This window comes from Chiloscyllium plagiosum, unplaced genomic scaffold (genome assembly GCF_037043375.1).
Source record: "Chiloscyllium plagiosum isolate Xiang-an unplaced genomic scaffold, Cpla_swu_hap1 HiC_scaffold_10, whole genome shotgun sequence".
Lineage (NCBI taxonomy): Eukaryota > Metazoa > Chordata > Chondrichthyes > Orectolobiformes > Hemiscylliidae > Chiloscyllium > Chiloscyllium plagiosum.
The window spans coordinates 35,715,925-35,732,039 of record NW_028270148.1 but is presented as its reverse complement, the minus strand read 5'-3'; the positions used below and the strand labels follow the sequence as shown (position 1 = coordinate 35,732,039).

The 16,115-nt window shown below is 40.7% G+C and overlaps 1 long non-coding RNA gene across 1 annotated transcript in view; it reads left to right on the top strand.

Annotated features, from left to right (window-relative positions):
* The first annotated feature begins 1,382 nt into the window (after positions 1-1,382).
* LOC148148937 (uncharacterized) overlaps positions 1,383-16,115 on the top strand; it is a 52,716-nt gene continuing 37,983 nt past the window's right edge. The window contains exon 1 of the long non-coding RNA XR_015758279.1: positions 1,383-1,493. This is a non-coding gene — a long non-coding RNA (uncharacterized LOC148148937). The remainder of the gene's footprint in view (positions 1,494-16,115) is intronic.

The window sequence follows — 16,115 nt, the reverse complement described above, 5'->3', positions numbered from 1 at the left end:
GCTAAAGTGAGAAGATTCCATCCATTAATTAGAAGCTACACCAAGTTATTTTATGCCTTCAAGATTAACTCAGTAGCATCTGGGAAATGTGTGTGTCTTGTTTCCTGAAGGTTTAAAGGTGATGCATACCAGGTCAGGATTTTTTAGCATCTCATGGAGGCCCAGTTTTGAGTTGCTGGATCTGTTTGAAGTCTGCATTGTTTAGCACAGTGGTAATGATGCACACCACAAGGGAATGTGTTCTCCATGTGAAGACAAGACTTCATCTTCACAACGACTTTGTCAGATCAATATTGTCATGGGCAGGTGCATCCACAATAGGTGGATTGGTGAGGACATGGTTGAGTAAATATTATTCTCTTGTTGGTCCTTCACACCTGCTGTAGACCCACACTAGCAGCTATATCCTTAAAAACTTGGTAAGTTTGTTAGGTAGTGGTGCTACAGAGCCACTCTTGATGATGAACATTGAAAGCTCCACACAGGATGCATCCTTGTGTCTTTGCCTCCTTCTTCCAAATGGTGTTCAACATGGAAAAGTACCAATTCATCAGCCAGGTTGGGGATTGGTAGGTGGTAATCAGCAAGACGTTTCCATGCCTGTGTTTGATCTGATGTAGTGGGGCTTCATGGCGTCAATTTTGTGAACATTGTAAGACAATGCCTTCCCACTGTGCTGCCATCTCTGCTTGATTTGTCCTGCCTGTAGGGCTGGACCTATCCGGGAATGGTGATAGTGATGCCTGGAACATTGTCTGTAATATTAACACAGTTTCTTGTATATTAAGACTAAATGCTACAATATGTGGAAAACAGAGTTGCATCGGGCTCCAACCTTGCTTTTACATTAATTAAAGACTGTTCTATGAATGCTATCATGTAGTGCTATTTAGTCTAACCCACATGCTTATTTGCACGTTTCTAACATTCACTTCATGATTCTGCCCAACTCTTCATGTGTTTGTCTCTGTGAAGACCAGCTCCATGACATTACTGCAAGCCTCTGCACTACAATAACTTTCTGTTTGGATACTCTTCCTCCTGACCTGACCATTCTACATCTCCTTATCCCTGCATGACATAGTGTAGACATGGTGGTGCATCAAAAGATATCCAAGTCCCCTGTCCCCATATGGTCTCATGTCACACACGAGCTATATCTATCCAGCTGGAATCCTATCACCTTATCAGGTACAGTTCTCACTTGCCCTAATCTGTTTTGTCATGCGGTATTAATGATAAGTAAACGGTTTCCAATTTGGTCTCTCTCCTCTTTGCTTGATACCATGAAGAAAGATTTTTGACGCAGCATCGCACTACTACTTATTCTGTCTGATCAGTTGTTAATTCTCTTCACAGCTGCTGCCAGACCTGCTACGTTTTCCAGCAATTTCTGTTTTTGTTACAGAATGATTCTTGCCTATAATGTTGCTGAAGATTGGTTTTTTGGTGGATTTTATCTCAAGGTATCAGCAGCAATACTGAAAATGCAGGTGAGTGCTTTTTAATTGCAGCCCTGTACATTTGTAGGAATTGTTCTCCTTGCCTATAGCTTAAGGCGTCAGCTCAAGTTAACGACTTCTGGTTAGCTGTATGTTTGCTAAAAATGCAGGTGCTTAGGTATTGTTCATTTGTTTAATAGCACACGTAGCAGAATCTTATAAAAATAAGTCTTGACTATAAGATAAAGGTAAAGTGGTCATAGTCCCAGCAGCCCATCGGGCTACTTTCTCATTAGAGAGAGACAAGTGGTGGTGAGTTAACTTGAGGGTCACCATGCCACAAATGAGGGAATAAGGTTGAGAAAGCACGGCTCCATGGCAACCTCAGCTGGTAAAGGCATTGAACCCGCATTGTTGGTGTCACTCTCCATTACAATCCAGCCAGGCAAAAGTGAGGACTGCAGATGCTGGAGATTTGAGTCGAGTGTGTGGTGCTGGAAAAGTACAGCAGGTCAGGCAGCATCCGAGGAGCAGGAGAATCGATGTTTTGGGCAAAAGTCTTTCATCAGCCCTTCATTCATTATAATCCAACCACACAGCCAATAAAGCTAACTGCCCTCCTTAAAAATAAGCATTGGCGCCTGAGGGATCTGGGAACAGTGATTGACAGAAATCCCTTACGATATTCTTGACTGGTGTAAAGAAGAGCCAGATGTCATTCAAGCAGGATTCAGTCCATCAGCTATTACCATCCTCACAAAGAATATATATGGTTGAGTCAGATCAGGATCTCTCTGAGCAGAAGGATGTGCTTTGTCAACGAAGCATTAGACTAGTCCAGACGTGTAAGCTAATTTTCTGAGGACCAGGGAGAAATCACACCACAATGGCTGGTGGAAGTTAACTTACTAATTCTGGAATTGAAAATTAATTTCAGTAACAGTGACCATGTTTAATCAAATATTGTGAAAAAAAACTGGTTCACTAATGTCCTTTTTGGAAGGAAATCTGAGATCCTTATCTAGTCTGGCCTACATGTGATTCCAGACCAAATTAAGGTAGTTGACATTTATTTGTCCTCTGAAGTGCACTGCCAAATTATTCAGCTCATGAGCATGTTGTGAGATATTGTGTCATACAGTATCTTTGTTAACTCACTCACTCACCTATATTCATTCATTCATAACCCTTTACTAACCCTTATTTACTATAAGATGGTTTCATTCATTCATTCATAAAGCTGCAGTTCTGTAGTACATTTTTTGCTATCCAAATTTAAAAACAAACCTTTGAAACCCATTACTGCATTTTATACATTATCAGCCCTTGCTACCAGCAGTGTTTACCTCTGAATTAGTGTAGCATACAGAACAATGCCATCCCCATCAAGTCTCCACGAAACAATATAATATTAATCATCCCTTACCAACCATCTCCTGGATCTGAATAGATTCTCCAATTAGTAAGTACCTGTTAAATACCTTTTAACTGGGCCATTATCCCTTAAAAAACTAACTGACAAAACAGTGCTTCCATGAAATTGCATGAATGAATGAAACTCACATCAGCAAATAGTAAATAAATTTTACAACCTAGCTGCAGTAATCAGTTTAATATCCTTTATTCTTTTAGTACGTACAGGTACAATTTCTAATTTACCTAGAACATATAGGCTCAGTATTTTTACTAATATTTACTAATTTAAAAGACAAGAGGACTAACACTCCCTAATTATGCAAGCAGACCAGACAGACACTCTTAATCCTATCAAAATTGTCAACAAATGCTGACCATGCCAGTTTTACTCACATACCACGAAAGAATAAGTATTTCAAAAATACTTTCCACTCGACACAGGAAGCCTTGCACCCACACTCAACTGAATGTATTGCTCTTTCAGTGCTGAAGAAGGCAATGAATGCCCTAAACTCTAGGCTAATTTAAAACAACCAGTGGGATACTTGCAACATCAATAAGAAATCTCGATCATCTGATCATTGATGGCCTTTACAAGAGACAAGCCTAATTCATAAATGCTACCAACACAGCCAACAGAGAGACATGACTGTATATTTTGGCAAAGTTTCAGGCCTCTTGCGCTCCAGTCAATAATCATGATAGTGCATTAAGAACAAAATCAAACTCCCACTTGACCATATGAACTGGAATGATTTTACTCATTCAACCCCAATATACTGATAACATGTGACAACAAACAGAGGATTCCCCCACATATCAACTGCTCAACACCTTCACTTTACATCTCTAAGTCCACCCTGACCTCTTTGGAGAATAAAGTCAGGTCCCCAAATGAAAAACAAATCATTGCCTTCGTCCATAACAAATCACCTTCATCAGAGTCACCTGAACAGCAACAGGGAACACTGAAGCAAATACAGTGTCTAGTTAGTGATTGAGAGGACCATTGTATTGTTGAATAGATACTTCCTTTGCCTGGGAGAGGATCTACAGATTACTGTATGTCATATGATCAGCATATTAATGCCTTACTATACCCTTTATGATGTGGTGAGATATGAGGAGCTCACATTTAAACAAAGTTGAGGGCAAGTTCTGGCTCCGATGAATCCAGAGTTACATGGGACAGACCATTCAGATGGTGTGATCAAAAGGAACCTCATTAACTACTTCAAAAACCATTAGAGGACAAGTCATTCCAACTTTCCATCTGGGACCTGAAATACATGGAAATGAAATGAATCAAACTACACAATACTAAACAGCACATTGTTAGCCATTGGATATCAGCCAATTGTATTCAGACTGAGTATTATTACCAAAATGATTCTTGTAAACATTTCAAAATCCAATTCACATGGATATTCTCAAGTAATAGGATCAAGACAACAAGGTACTGGAAATGTATTTGAGCCTTTAAGATTTGATTATATTTGATTCATATCTTTTTCATCTCCTAGTCTCTAACCAGATAACTTTAACAAAAATGTTGACATTGTTTAAAAAGATGTTTAAATAAAGATGAATAATTATGTTTTTTGAATAAATGCAACTAAACAAGGAGGTATATATCAAGGGGTGAGATTTTATTATTTTGCAAGGGGTTTTGATCTTTTTGGATGGTGTGTATGGCAGTAGGGGAAGAGTGGTCAGAATGGGATTTGTTGATTCCCTGCTAAAGCTTGCAATGAATGCTGCTGTTTCATGTCATCGATATGAATGAGAGATGCATAAAGGAAACCCTAGGAAGGTAATAATTGCTCCATTTTCACTGTGCACTCCTGTTAAGTGTGAAACCCAGTGCTCTCAATCCTTTATATACACAGAGGAAGAACACACAGATAACTATGGTAGTACAATGACTTACTTATTTGAAAGCATGCTGATTTATATTTACTTCTAACAGTTTGGACCACTCTAAGAAATTGAAGTATGACATTTATTCTGGTTTGATAGATGAAGGATTTTTGTTGCAGTCTAAATGATTTTACTCGTTCAATGGATGAATGATTAGAAAATTAATATTTACATTGGTGGCCAATAGTCTATCAATTTAACAGTAACTAGGTTATTCATTCCAAAGACAAAGTAGGTGTGGGTTGACACAAAAAGGAACAGGAAGAATGTAGCTTATATATTTTTCAGGAATTCCTATTTTGTCTGTCTTGAAGACACAAAATGTAGTTGGAGTACAACTTCATGGGCTTGAACAACTCTGTGAGGCTTTACTCTTTTGGATTACTTGCAACCTATTTTCCATTGAACAGTATCAGGAAGATAGGCATACACTTACTTCTGAACAAGATTACAAACAGGAGCACTATGAAAACTACTTTAAGCCAGACTTACATTAATAAACCAACAACCTAACACAAATATTTATATTTATATATTAAAATAGAATGTCACAAAGCTATTTACAGGAGCATTATCATAAATTAAATATGTAATCATGCCATACAGGAAAACTTCAGATCATATGGCCAAAACTTTGGTCAAAAAGTTAGGTTTTGAAGATGATTGTAAAAGAAGACAATCAGTTAGAGAAATGAAGAAGTGCAATTCAAAGCTTATAAGATGTTCAAAGTACCAAAATTTGAAGAACACAATTATCTCAGAGGATATGGGATTAGAGGATTTTACGGAGATAGGGAGGTGTATATTATTCTGTATCATCAGTGCAGAAATACAAACTTTAAGTAAGAAGTTGGAACTTCTATGGGTGTTCACTGGAATAAGGTCAACAGATTCTCCACAGGAAAGTATAAATCTCCATTTGTGAGTGTGTGAGTTCCTTCAAGTTCAAAATGCATGGATGAGGACAACATTTCCAAGATGACCATAGATCTTCTGTCAATGTTATGATGAAAGTTTTGGAGGACTCCAGAGAAATTATCCCTGATAATACTTAATCATTGTATTGAAAAGTGAGATACACGAGTGTTATTCCCTTAACATACATTTTATTTCTCCTGTTTTTGTAAACCATTGTTTCTCTGTCTGCCCTTCTTGCTGTGCATCTCATTCCTATACAGGAATGATTTAGTCATTTTATTCACTTTCTTCCTTTCATTTGAACCCATTTCTCCAGATTCTTATAGAAATTAAACTTAAAAATATAAGCCAATAGTATGAAGTTAGCCTGGTGCAGTGTTTTGTAGAGTAATAAGACAGTGCTATTTACTGGGTCTAAAAATTGAAAGAAGCAAAAATGAAGGATGTGTGAGTTCAGGGAGACTTATTACATCTGTAATAAATGCCGTTGGTTGTGAATCCTATCAGATCGAATGGATCGGTTGGACACACAATTAGGGGCAATGTGGAATTTACAAGAGCAAGGGAATATAATGGATGGCAGTTATAGGAAGGGAGAAAAGTTGCAAGTACAGTCACATAGATGTGTTGACTCCAGGCAAGGTAAGAGAGGCAGGCAGGTAGTGCAGGAGTCTTCAGTGGCTATCTCCATTTCAAACAAGTATGCTGCCTGGGAAAATGTAGGGAGTAATGGATTCTCAGGGGAATGTAGCACGAACAGACAAATTTCTGGTATTGAGACAGGCTCTAAAGCAATGAGGAATACATTGGGTTCCAAGAGATCAATTGTAGGGACTCTCTAGTTCGAGGCACAGACAAACGCTTCTATGGCCAGGAGCGAAAAATTAGAATGGTGTGTTGCCTCCCTAGTGCCAGGATCAAGGATGCTTCAGAAAGGGTGCAGAATGCTCTCAAGGGGGAGAGGGACCAGCAGGAGGTCATTGTACAAAATTGGAACCAATTAAATAGGAAGGTAAAAGGATGAGATTCTGAAGGGAGAATATAGAGAGTTGGGCAGGAATTTTTCAAGGAGATCCTCAAGAGTAGTAATATCTGGATTACTGGGTTTGGTTAAGAAACAGAAGGAAGCATATGTCAGGTATAGACAAGATAGAGTAAAGGAATCCTTAGAAGAGTAGAAAGGCAGTAGGAGTATACTTAAGAGGGAAATCAGGAGGGCAAAAATGGACGTGAGATAGCTTTGGCAAATAGAGTTAAGGAGAATCCAAAGGGTTTTTACAAATACATTAAGGACAAAAGGGTAACTAGGGAGAGAATAGGGCCCCTCAAAGCTCAGCAAAGTGGCCTTTGAGCCGCAGGAGATGGGGAAGATACGAAACGAGTCATTTGCATCAGTATTTACTGTGGAAAAGGACATGGAAAATATAGACTGTAGGGAAATAGATGGTGATATCTTGAAAAATGTCCATATTACAAAGGAGGAAGTGCTGGTTGTCTTGAAACACGCAAAAGTGGATGAATCCCCAAAACCTGATCTGGTATAGCCTAGAACTCTGTGGGAAGCTAAGGAAGTGATTGCTGGGCCTCTTGCTGAGATATTTGTATCATCAATAGTCACAGGTGAGGTGCCAGAAGACAGGAGGTTGGCTAATGTGGTGTCACTGTTTAAGAAAGGTGGTAAGGATAAGCCAGGAAACTATAGACCAGTGAGCCTAATGTTGGTGGTCGACAAGTTGTTGGAGGGAATCCTGAGGGACAGGATGTACATGTATTTGGAAAGGCAAGGACTGATTAGGGATAGTCAACATGGCTTTATGCATGGGAAATAGTGTCTCACAAACTTGATTGAATTTTGTGAGGAAGTAACAAAGTGGACTGATGAGGGCAGAGCAGTGGACGTGATCTATATGGACTTCAATAAGGTGTTCGACAAGGTTCCTCATGGGAGACTGGTCAGCAAGGTTAGATCTCATGGAATACAGAGAGAACTCGCCATTTGGGTACAGAACTGGCTCGCAGGTAGAAGACAGAGGGTGGTGGTGGAGGATTGTTTTTCAGACTGGAGGCCTGTGACCAGTGGAGTGCCACAAAGATCGGTGCTTGGTCTTCTACGTTTTGTTATTTACATAAATGACTTGGATGTGAGCATAACAGGTTTAGTTAGTAAGTTTGCAGATGACACCAAAATTGGAGGTGTGGTGGACAATGAAGGAGGTTACCTCAGATTACAACAGGACCTTGATCAGATGAGACAATGGGCTGAGAAGTGGCAGTTTGAGTTCAATTTAGATAAATGTGAGGTGCTACATTTTGGGAAAGCAAATTTTAGCAGGACTTATACACTTAATGGCAAGGTCCTAGGGAGTGTTGCTGAACAAAGAGACCTTGGAATGCAGGTTCATAGCTCCTTGAAAGTGGAGTCGGAGGTAGATAGGATAGTGAAGAAGGCATTTGGTATGCTTTCCTTTATTGGTCAGAATATTGAGTCCAGGAGTTGGGAGGTCATGCTGCGGCTGTACAGGAAGTTGTTTAGGCCACTTTTGGAATATTGTGTGCAATTCGGTCTCCTTGCAGAAAGATGTTGTCAAATCTGAAAATGTTCAGAAAAGATTTACAAGGATGTTGCCAGGGTTGGGGGATTTGGGCTATAGGGAGAGGCTGAACAGGCTGGAGCTGTTTTCCCTGGAGTGTCGGAGGCTGAGGGGTGACCTTATAGAGATTTATAAAATCATGAGGGGCACAGGTAGGATAAATAGACAAAGTTTCTTCCTGGGGTTGGGGAGTCCAGAATTAGAGGGCATGGGTTTAGGGTGAGAGGAGAAAGATATAAAAGAGACCTAAGGGCAACATTTTCACGCAGAGGGTGGTATGTGTATGGATTGAGCAGCCAGAGGAAGTGGTGGAGGCTAGTACAGTTACAACATTTAAAAGGCATCTGGATGGGTATATGAATAGGAAGTGTTTGGAGGGATATGAGCCGGGTGTTGGCAGGTAAGACTAGATTGGGTTGAGAGATCTGGTCGGCATGGACGAGTTGGACCGAAGGGTCTGTTTCCATGCTGTACATCTCTATGACTCTATGATTCTATTTCAATTGCTTTCTTTCTCTTCCTCGTTTTCCTCACTTTGTCACTCTCATTACATCATTGAATGGTAAATAATTCCTTACGAGAATTCTCTTTACAATTTTCACCCATTTCCACAATCAGATCTTCTTGCTGCAGTATATACTCATGAAAGATAGATGTATGCATACCTAGTTCTTCAAAATACATCAAAGTTACAGACAGTCATGCAGTCATGGATATGTACAGCACGAGTTAAAACCTGTGGTTCCAACTCGTCCATACTGACCAGATATCTAAATAAATCCAGTCCCATTTGGCAGCATTTGGCCGATATCCCTCCAGATCCTTCCTATTCATATACCCATCCATATGCCTCTTAAATGTTATAACTATACCAGCCTCCAAGACTTCCTCTGGCAGCTCATTCCATACATACATCACCCTCTGCGTGAAAAAGTTGCCCCATAGGTCCTTTTTAAATTTTTCCCCTCTCACCTTACACCTATGCCCTGTAGTTTTAGACTTCATTACCCTGGGAAAAAGACCTTTGCAATTGACGCTACCTATTCCCCTCATGATTTTATAAATCTCTATAAGTTCACCCCTCATTGTCCGATGCTCCAGGGAAAACAGCCTCAGCCTATTCAGCATCTCCCCACTGCTCAAACCTTTCAACCCTGGCAACAGACTTGTAAATATTTTCTGAACTCTTTCAAATTTCACAATATCCTTCCTGTAACAGAGAGAATAGAATTGTATGCAGTATTCCAACAATGGCCTAACCAGTGTCCTGTACAGCTGCAACATGACCTCCCAACTCCTACACTCAATTCACTGATCAATAAAGGCAAGCATACCAAATGCCTTCTTCACTATCCGGTCTACCTGCAACTCTACTTTCGAGAAACTATGAACCTGCACTCCAAGGTCTCTTTATTTAGCAACACTCCCCAGGACCTTACCCATTAAGTGTATAAGTCCTGCCCTGATTTGCCTTTCCAAAATGCAGCACCTCACATTTATCAAAATTAAATGCCACTCCTCGGCCCATTAGCCCATCTGATCAAGATCCTGTTATACTCTGAGGAAACCTTCTTCGTTGTTCATCACATCTCCAATTGTGTTGTAATCTGCAAATTTATTAACCATACCTCCCATTTTCACATCCAAATCATTTATACAAATGACAAAAAGCAGTGGACCCAGCACTGATTCTTATGGCACATCACATGTCACAGGCCTCCAGTGTGAAAAGCAACCCTCCACCACCACTCTCAATCTTCTACCTTCGAGCCAGTTCTATATCCAAATGGCTAGTTCTCTCTGTATTTCACTTGATCTAACCTTGATAACCAGTCTATCATGAGGATCCTTGTTGAACACCTTACTAAAATTCATAAACACCGGGTTATTTTTAACTTTGCCCACCCGAGTCCAACACCAGCACCTCCACATCAAAGTTCCTATAGATCACATCCACTGCTCTGCCTGGGCTATGAGCAGGTTCTGTTCCTGAGTATGTTTGTAAATTGATTTGTATATAAATCAGAACGCAATACAGTACAGTATAAAATATCTGTCCATAAGTGTGACCAAACGTTCGTATTTGGATCCTTAAAATTGACAGCAAAATGTGATCTCATCCATAAGTATGAGTGTTCATAAGTCAGGGACTACCTGTACATGGAACCAGACCATTCAAGCTAACATGTTCATGGCTGTATAGAAACAAATAGCTTGAATCAAATTTATCCACTGTGTTCCCATATAGTTTCAACTCCTTTCCTTTCATTCACTTAGCCAATGTAAAAGAACACAGAACAAAGAACAGTACAGCACAGTACAGGCCCTTCGACCCTCGATGTTGTGCCACCCGTTTATCCTACTTTCAGATCAGACTAACCTACATGCTTCCGTTCACTTTCTTCCTTATGCCTATCCAAGATTCTCTTGTTTTCCTCACGTGTTTGACTCTACTTCCACTGTTGGCAGTGCATTCCACACACCCACCACTCTCTGTCTAAAGAACTTACCTCTGATATCTCCCCTAAACCTTCCTCCAATTACCTTAAAATTGTGACCCCTTGTGATAGATATTTCCGCCCTGGGAAACAATCTCTGGCTATTCACTCTATCTATATCTCTCATCATCTTGCACACCTCTATCAAATCACCTGTCATCTTTCTTTCCTCCAATGAAAAAAGCCCTCTCTCCCTCAAGCTTTCTTCATAAGACTTGCCCTCCAGTCCGGGCAGCATCTTGGTAAATTTCCTCTGCGGGGAGAAAGTGAGGGCTGCAGATGCTGGAGATCATAGCTGAAAAATGTGTTGCTGGAAAAGCGCAGCAGGTCAGGCAGTATCCAAGGAGCAGGAGAATCGATGTTTCGGACGTAAGCCCTTCAGAAGGGCTGAAGGCCTGAAACGTCAAATTTCCTCTGCACCTATTCTAAAGCTTCCACATCCTTCCTATAATGGGGGTGATCAGAACTGAACACAATATTCCAAGTGTGGTCTAACCAGGGGTCTATAGAGCTGTAGCATAACACACCATATGCCTTCTTAACCACCCCATCAACTTGGGTGGCAAATTTGAGGGATCTGTGGACATGGACCCCAAGGTCGCTCTGTTCCTCCACACAAATCTTGAATGATGGCGACATTTTTGTGGATTCCACAAACTCATAGCTGTGTGTGTGGGAAGAGGTTTGTCCTGCCTTCTGCCTTAACTTTTTAACATGAATCTGTAGCTGTGGTCCCTTTGTTTGTGACCTCCTCAGCGAATGATCCTCTGAAACCAATACAGTATATGGAAGGTTCATGAGTGAAACCTTGATGAGTGCATGAGTGAGGGATAATGAAAGGATATTGGGCCTGATTTTATCAAATGCAAAGAATTAAAGACTGTCGGTACTATTTTAATTCTTTGCATTTGATAAAATCAGGCCCAATATCCTTTCATTATCCCTCACTCATGCACTCATCAAGGTTTCTCTCATCAAAAAGGTCCAGTCAGGATCTTCTGCAGACAGCAAAGAATTAAAGACTGTCGGTACTATTTTAATTCTTTGCTGTCTGCAGAAGATCCTGACTGGACCTTTTTGATAACAGTGAGGCAGATAACAGGCTTACTGAGGAAGTATGGAGGCAATGAATTCACATCCCATCACATTGTCATTGGTTGTTTCTCAATTCAAAAATGACATCTACTCAAGTAGTACATTTCTCCCTTTGCTCTTCATTTTAATTAATAAGTCAATTCTTGACCCTCAGATCTTTGGGCACATGGGGCTGGAGGTGGTGGAATCTGGAGTGTTGGATTTTCTTCTTTTTCTTTCCTTCTCTGCCAGTATTCTGACTCATCGTTATGACATTGTGACTCAAATGTAATGGAACTTGATGGACAAGTTGTCGCCATTCTAAATGATTGGTATCAAGCTCCTCCAGTTCATTAATGTCAATCTTGCTGTGGTCCAGGCATTAAGCATTGTTAACCAGTGAGATATGGCAACATGCACATTTCCCGCTGAATTGACCATGAGGGCACAGAGCTAATGGTTAAAAATATGTAGTTAAGGCTTACAGCTACACCAGTTGGTTTCTTTATAAATATAAATACAACCGACTTGTATTAGGTCTATTAACACAGTTATTTTATGATTTTTAACAATATAGCATGATAAGCATGATGGTAGTTCTTAATTGTTTTTGAGTTACTGGGAGAACGCTTTTTTGATAACTTTATTTACACCATCTACAAAGCACAAATCAGGATATGATGGAAGATTTTGCAATTGCCTGGATTGGTGCAGCTCAAATGACGCTTGAGAAGCATGACACAGGACAAACCGGCCTTTATGATTGGCACCCCCCATCCACCACCTTTAATGTTCACTCCCTTCACAGCAGTGTGCACCATCCACAAAGTGCACTGCTGGAATTCACCAAGGATCCTTGAACAGCTCATTTGAAACCATGATCACTAGCATCTAGCATCAAGGACAACAGATGCATGGAATCACTACCACATGCAAGTTCCCCTCCAAGCCACACATATCCTGATTTGAAATTAGTTTGTTATTCATTCACTTTTGTTGAGTCAAAATCTTGGATCACTTTCTAACAGCATTAAGTTCTGCAGCAGTTCAAGAAGGCAGCTCACCACCATCATGTCAATTAAGAATGGTCAATAAATGCTGGCCAATCCAGCAACACTTACATCCCTTGAACAGAAAAAAATTCATTTACACACTTTAAATTTGAGTTATTATAATTAATTATTACTTTGCCACTAATAGCATAATTGTCATTCTCTCCTAATTTAATTAGGACAGAGTTCATGTTCTTTATTTTAGGATAAAGCCTATTTTCTGATTTGGTCAAATTGGCATATGTAAATTAATTGAGATTTGTATAATTTATTAATATGTTAGCCCTGACAGAATGTTAATTATAGCCATCAACATTCCCTAAAAATGCAACATAAAATGTTTGACTTGCATTGAGGCATCTGTTTGCTAACATAGCTAATTTGCTGAGATGCATTAGGTTAAATAGCCTAATCTGTGAGCATGTTGAGGGTCTGCTACTTTTCACTTCATAATAAGGTTGACAAGCCACTTAACTGCAGTGGCATCAGATTCCAGTCCTCCCCGTCTCCACGCCTCCACACATCCAACAGAAATCACTGGTACGATCAGTCTTTTTAAATGTGGATCAAAAGGCCAGTTGTTGCATCCTGCTCCCAGGCTGGGTATGGTCATCTAACTGAGCACAGAGAGCAAGTCAAATATAGGATTATCCTGATTTGTAGTAGATCGTCACCCACTGGAAAACTGTGGCTGGTATTATTTACAATCTGCACTTCTGTGACTGACCAAGGCTTTCTCAATAACAACTCACAAACTACAGGAGTGGAAATAGGCTGTGCTGATGTTTGCACGTGGGGAAATGGCCAATTAATTGCTGGCACACACAGATGTAGCATCCACTGAACATTGTGAGATCACACCATTGGCAGCACATGTCTAGTCTTTAAAAGGCTGACAGGAGTTTGCTTGTGAATTATTGTAGCTGGAAACAAACTTTATTATAATAGCTGTAGAGAAGGCATGGGTCAAACAGCAGAAGAGTCAAGATCTGCACATTGCCTTGTAGTCTAGTGATGCCATCTGGGGATTCTCCTCCACACTGCTCAGGCAATCCCGGAGGTCTTCTACCCTGGGGTTTGGAGGAGCTGATGTGCCCACCAGACCAAACACAGTCATACAGGAGGTCAGCAGTCATGGGACCATCCCTACACTGATTGTAGTGCCACAGAAGGGTGAATGACCTTATGAGACCTGCCAATGTAGGTGTACCACAATCTACTCACCTTAGAGGCTTATGTGTGGTGTGACATGAGGGCATATGAGTCACAGAGAAAAGACGTCAACTCAATTCCTGGCCTTGGGGCCAGGCAGCCCTGTTAGTCATACTTGGCATGGTAATTTATTGGTGCATGGCCTTAGTCCATCTTGGGCCAGTCTTGAACATCCGCCTCGGAGAAGCTGCAGGCAGAATCTATAGCTCAGCGGCCATTAGAGAAGGCCAGATGTCCCATTCTCTACAGCTCTCTGCTATATCTTCCCTACCAATCAGTGCAATCTCTGCCATTCCATCTTCTGGTGCCACCTCTCCTGCAAACTCATCTAATCCTATTCTCCCTTTCCACTCTGCTGCACCTCCAGCCCAGCTCCATACTGGTATCATTGCTCCCATCTCCCTCCTGTGTCCTACTTCAGACTCCTCAAATTACAATCACCCAGTGTCCAGGGCCTGACTGTACTCCTTTTTTCACTCATACAAATACCATTATGGCTCTGTAATGGTATATCCCAAAGCTCTGATATCTTACTCCCTTTGCCTCACTGCCCACATCAATGTCCACTCTTTGTAATTCTCTATGTCAAGGCTTGCCAATACTCAGAATGTTGCTATTAGGAGCCAGAACTGAATTCCTGCTGGTCACCATGTCATTATTCCTGATGAGGATTTGAAACCGCGTGGTTTACATGCAGGCTTTGAAATAATAGAAATCTCTAATAAAATCAAAGTTAATTAGTTTCTCAGTAAGCCTAATTGCCTGCCTACTTTTTGGAAAAATGATATCCTCCCACAATGCCAGCAGTGATCAACAATTTCCAGATCGAGCGTGAAAACGTCAAGTTACCATCCTGACGTTTTCCCATCTGATCTTTTGTTTCCTCCCACCTCCCAGCCTGCCACCAGTGTACTGGGAAAACCCAGCCCAACCTTTCAGATCTGTGACACTTCACCAAACCTGACATAACAGGTTTTATGCAAGTGTAGACAATATGAAAGGGGAGGAGGAGTTGAAAGGACAAAAGGGAAGGCTTGTGATGAGGTGGAAGTCAGGAAAGATTAAAAGTCTAACCAACAGTGGTGAGGTCAAGCAAGTGCAAGTGAAAGAAACTGTGAATAATAAAATACAAGTCCAGAGAAGTTGTTAATGATGTAGCATAATCATTTCCAGAAACGTTGTTTCAACAAATGAGAGCAATGGTTATGATTTGAAATTGTTGAACTCACAGTTGATTCCAGAAGATTGTGAAATGTCTAATCAAAAAATGGCATCATTCCTTGAATTTCCATTAATTAGAATGGTGTAGGAGGCCAAGGACAGAGAGGTCCGAGTGGGGCAGAGTACTGAGAAAGCAACAGACGTATTCTTAGACTGAGGAGAAGTATTCAGCAAAATGATCATCCAATCTACATTTGGCCTTCCCAAACAAATGAACAACATGAACAATGATACAGTATATTAAATTGAAAGAAATATCAGTAAATGTGCTATTGCACCTGAGAAGAGCAATTGGGGTCCTGGAGTTTGGGATAACAAGGGGTATAAAGGCATGAGCTTCACATCCTGCATTACTTGGGAAAGTGGCATGGAGGAGGCAGCAGGCATGAGGGTATGAAAGAGTGAGGCGGATTGTTGTGATGAGAACAATCCCTTTGTAATGCTGTAATGGGGAGGGAAGGACAATTGAGATCAGTAGTGGATTTGCACTGGATGGTACAGATATCGCAGAGGATGATTCATTGAATTTGAAAGTTGAAATTTAAAGGTGGTAAAAGAAGACAGGGGAAACGCTGACCATGATCAGATTTTCCTAACCTGACTCTTTGCTGGATAAAGTAATTAAATCATTAGCTGGAGCCTGACAGAATGACGCTCCCAACCATAATGAGGAAACACACTTAAGACCATAAGACCATAAGACATAGGAGTGGAAGTAAGGCCATTCGGCTCATCGAATCTACTCCGCTATTCAATCATGGCTGATGGGCA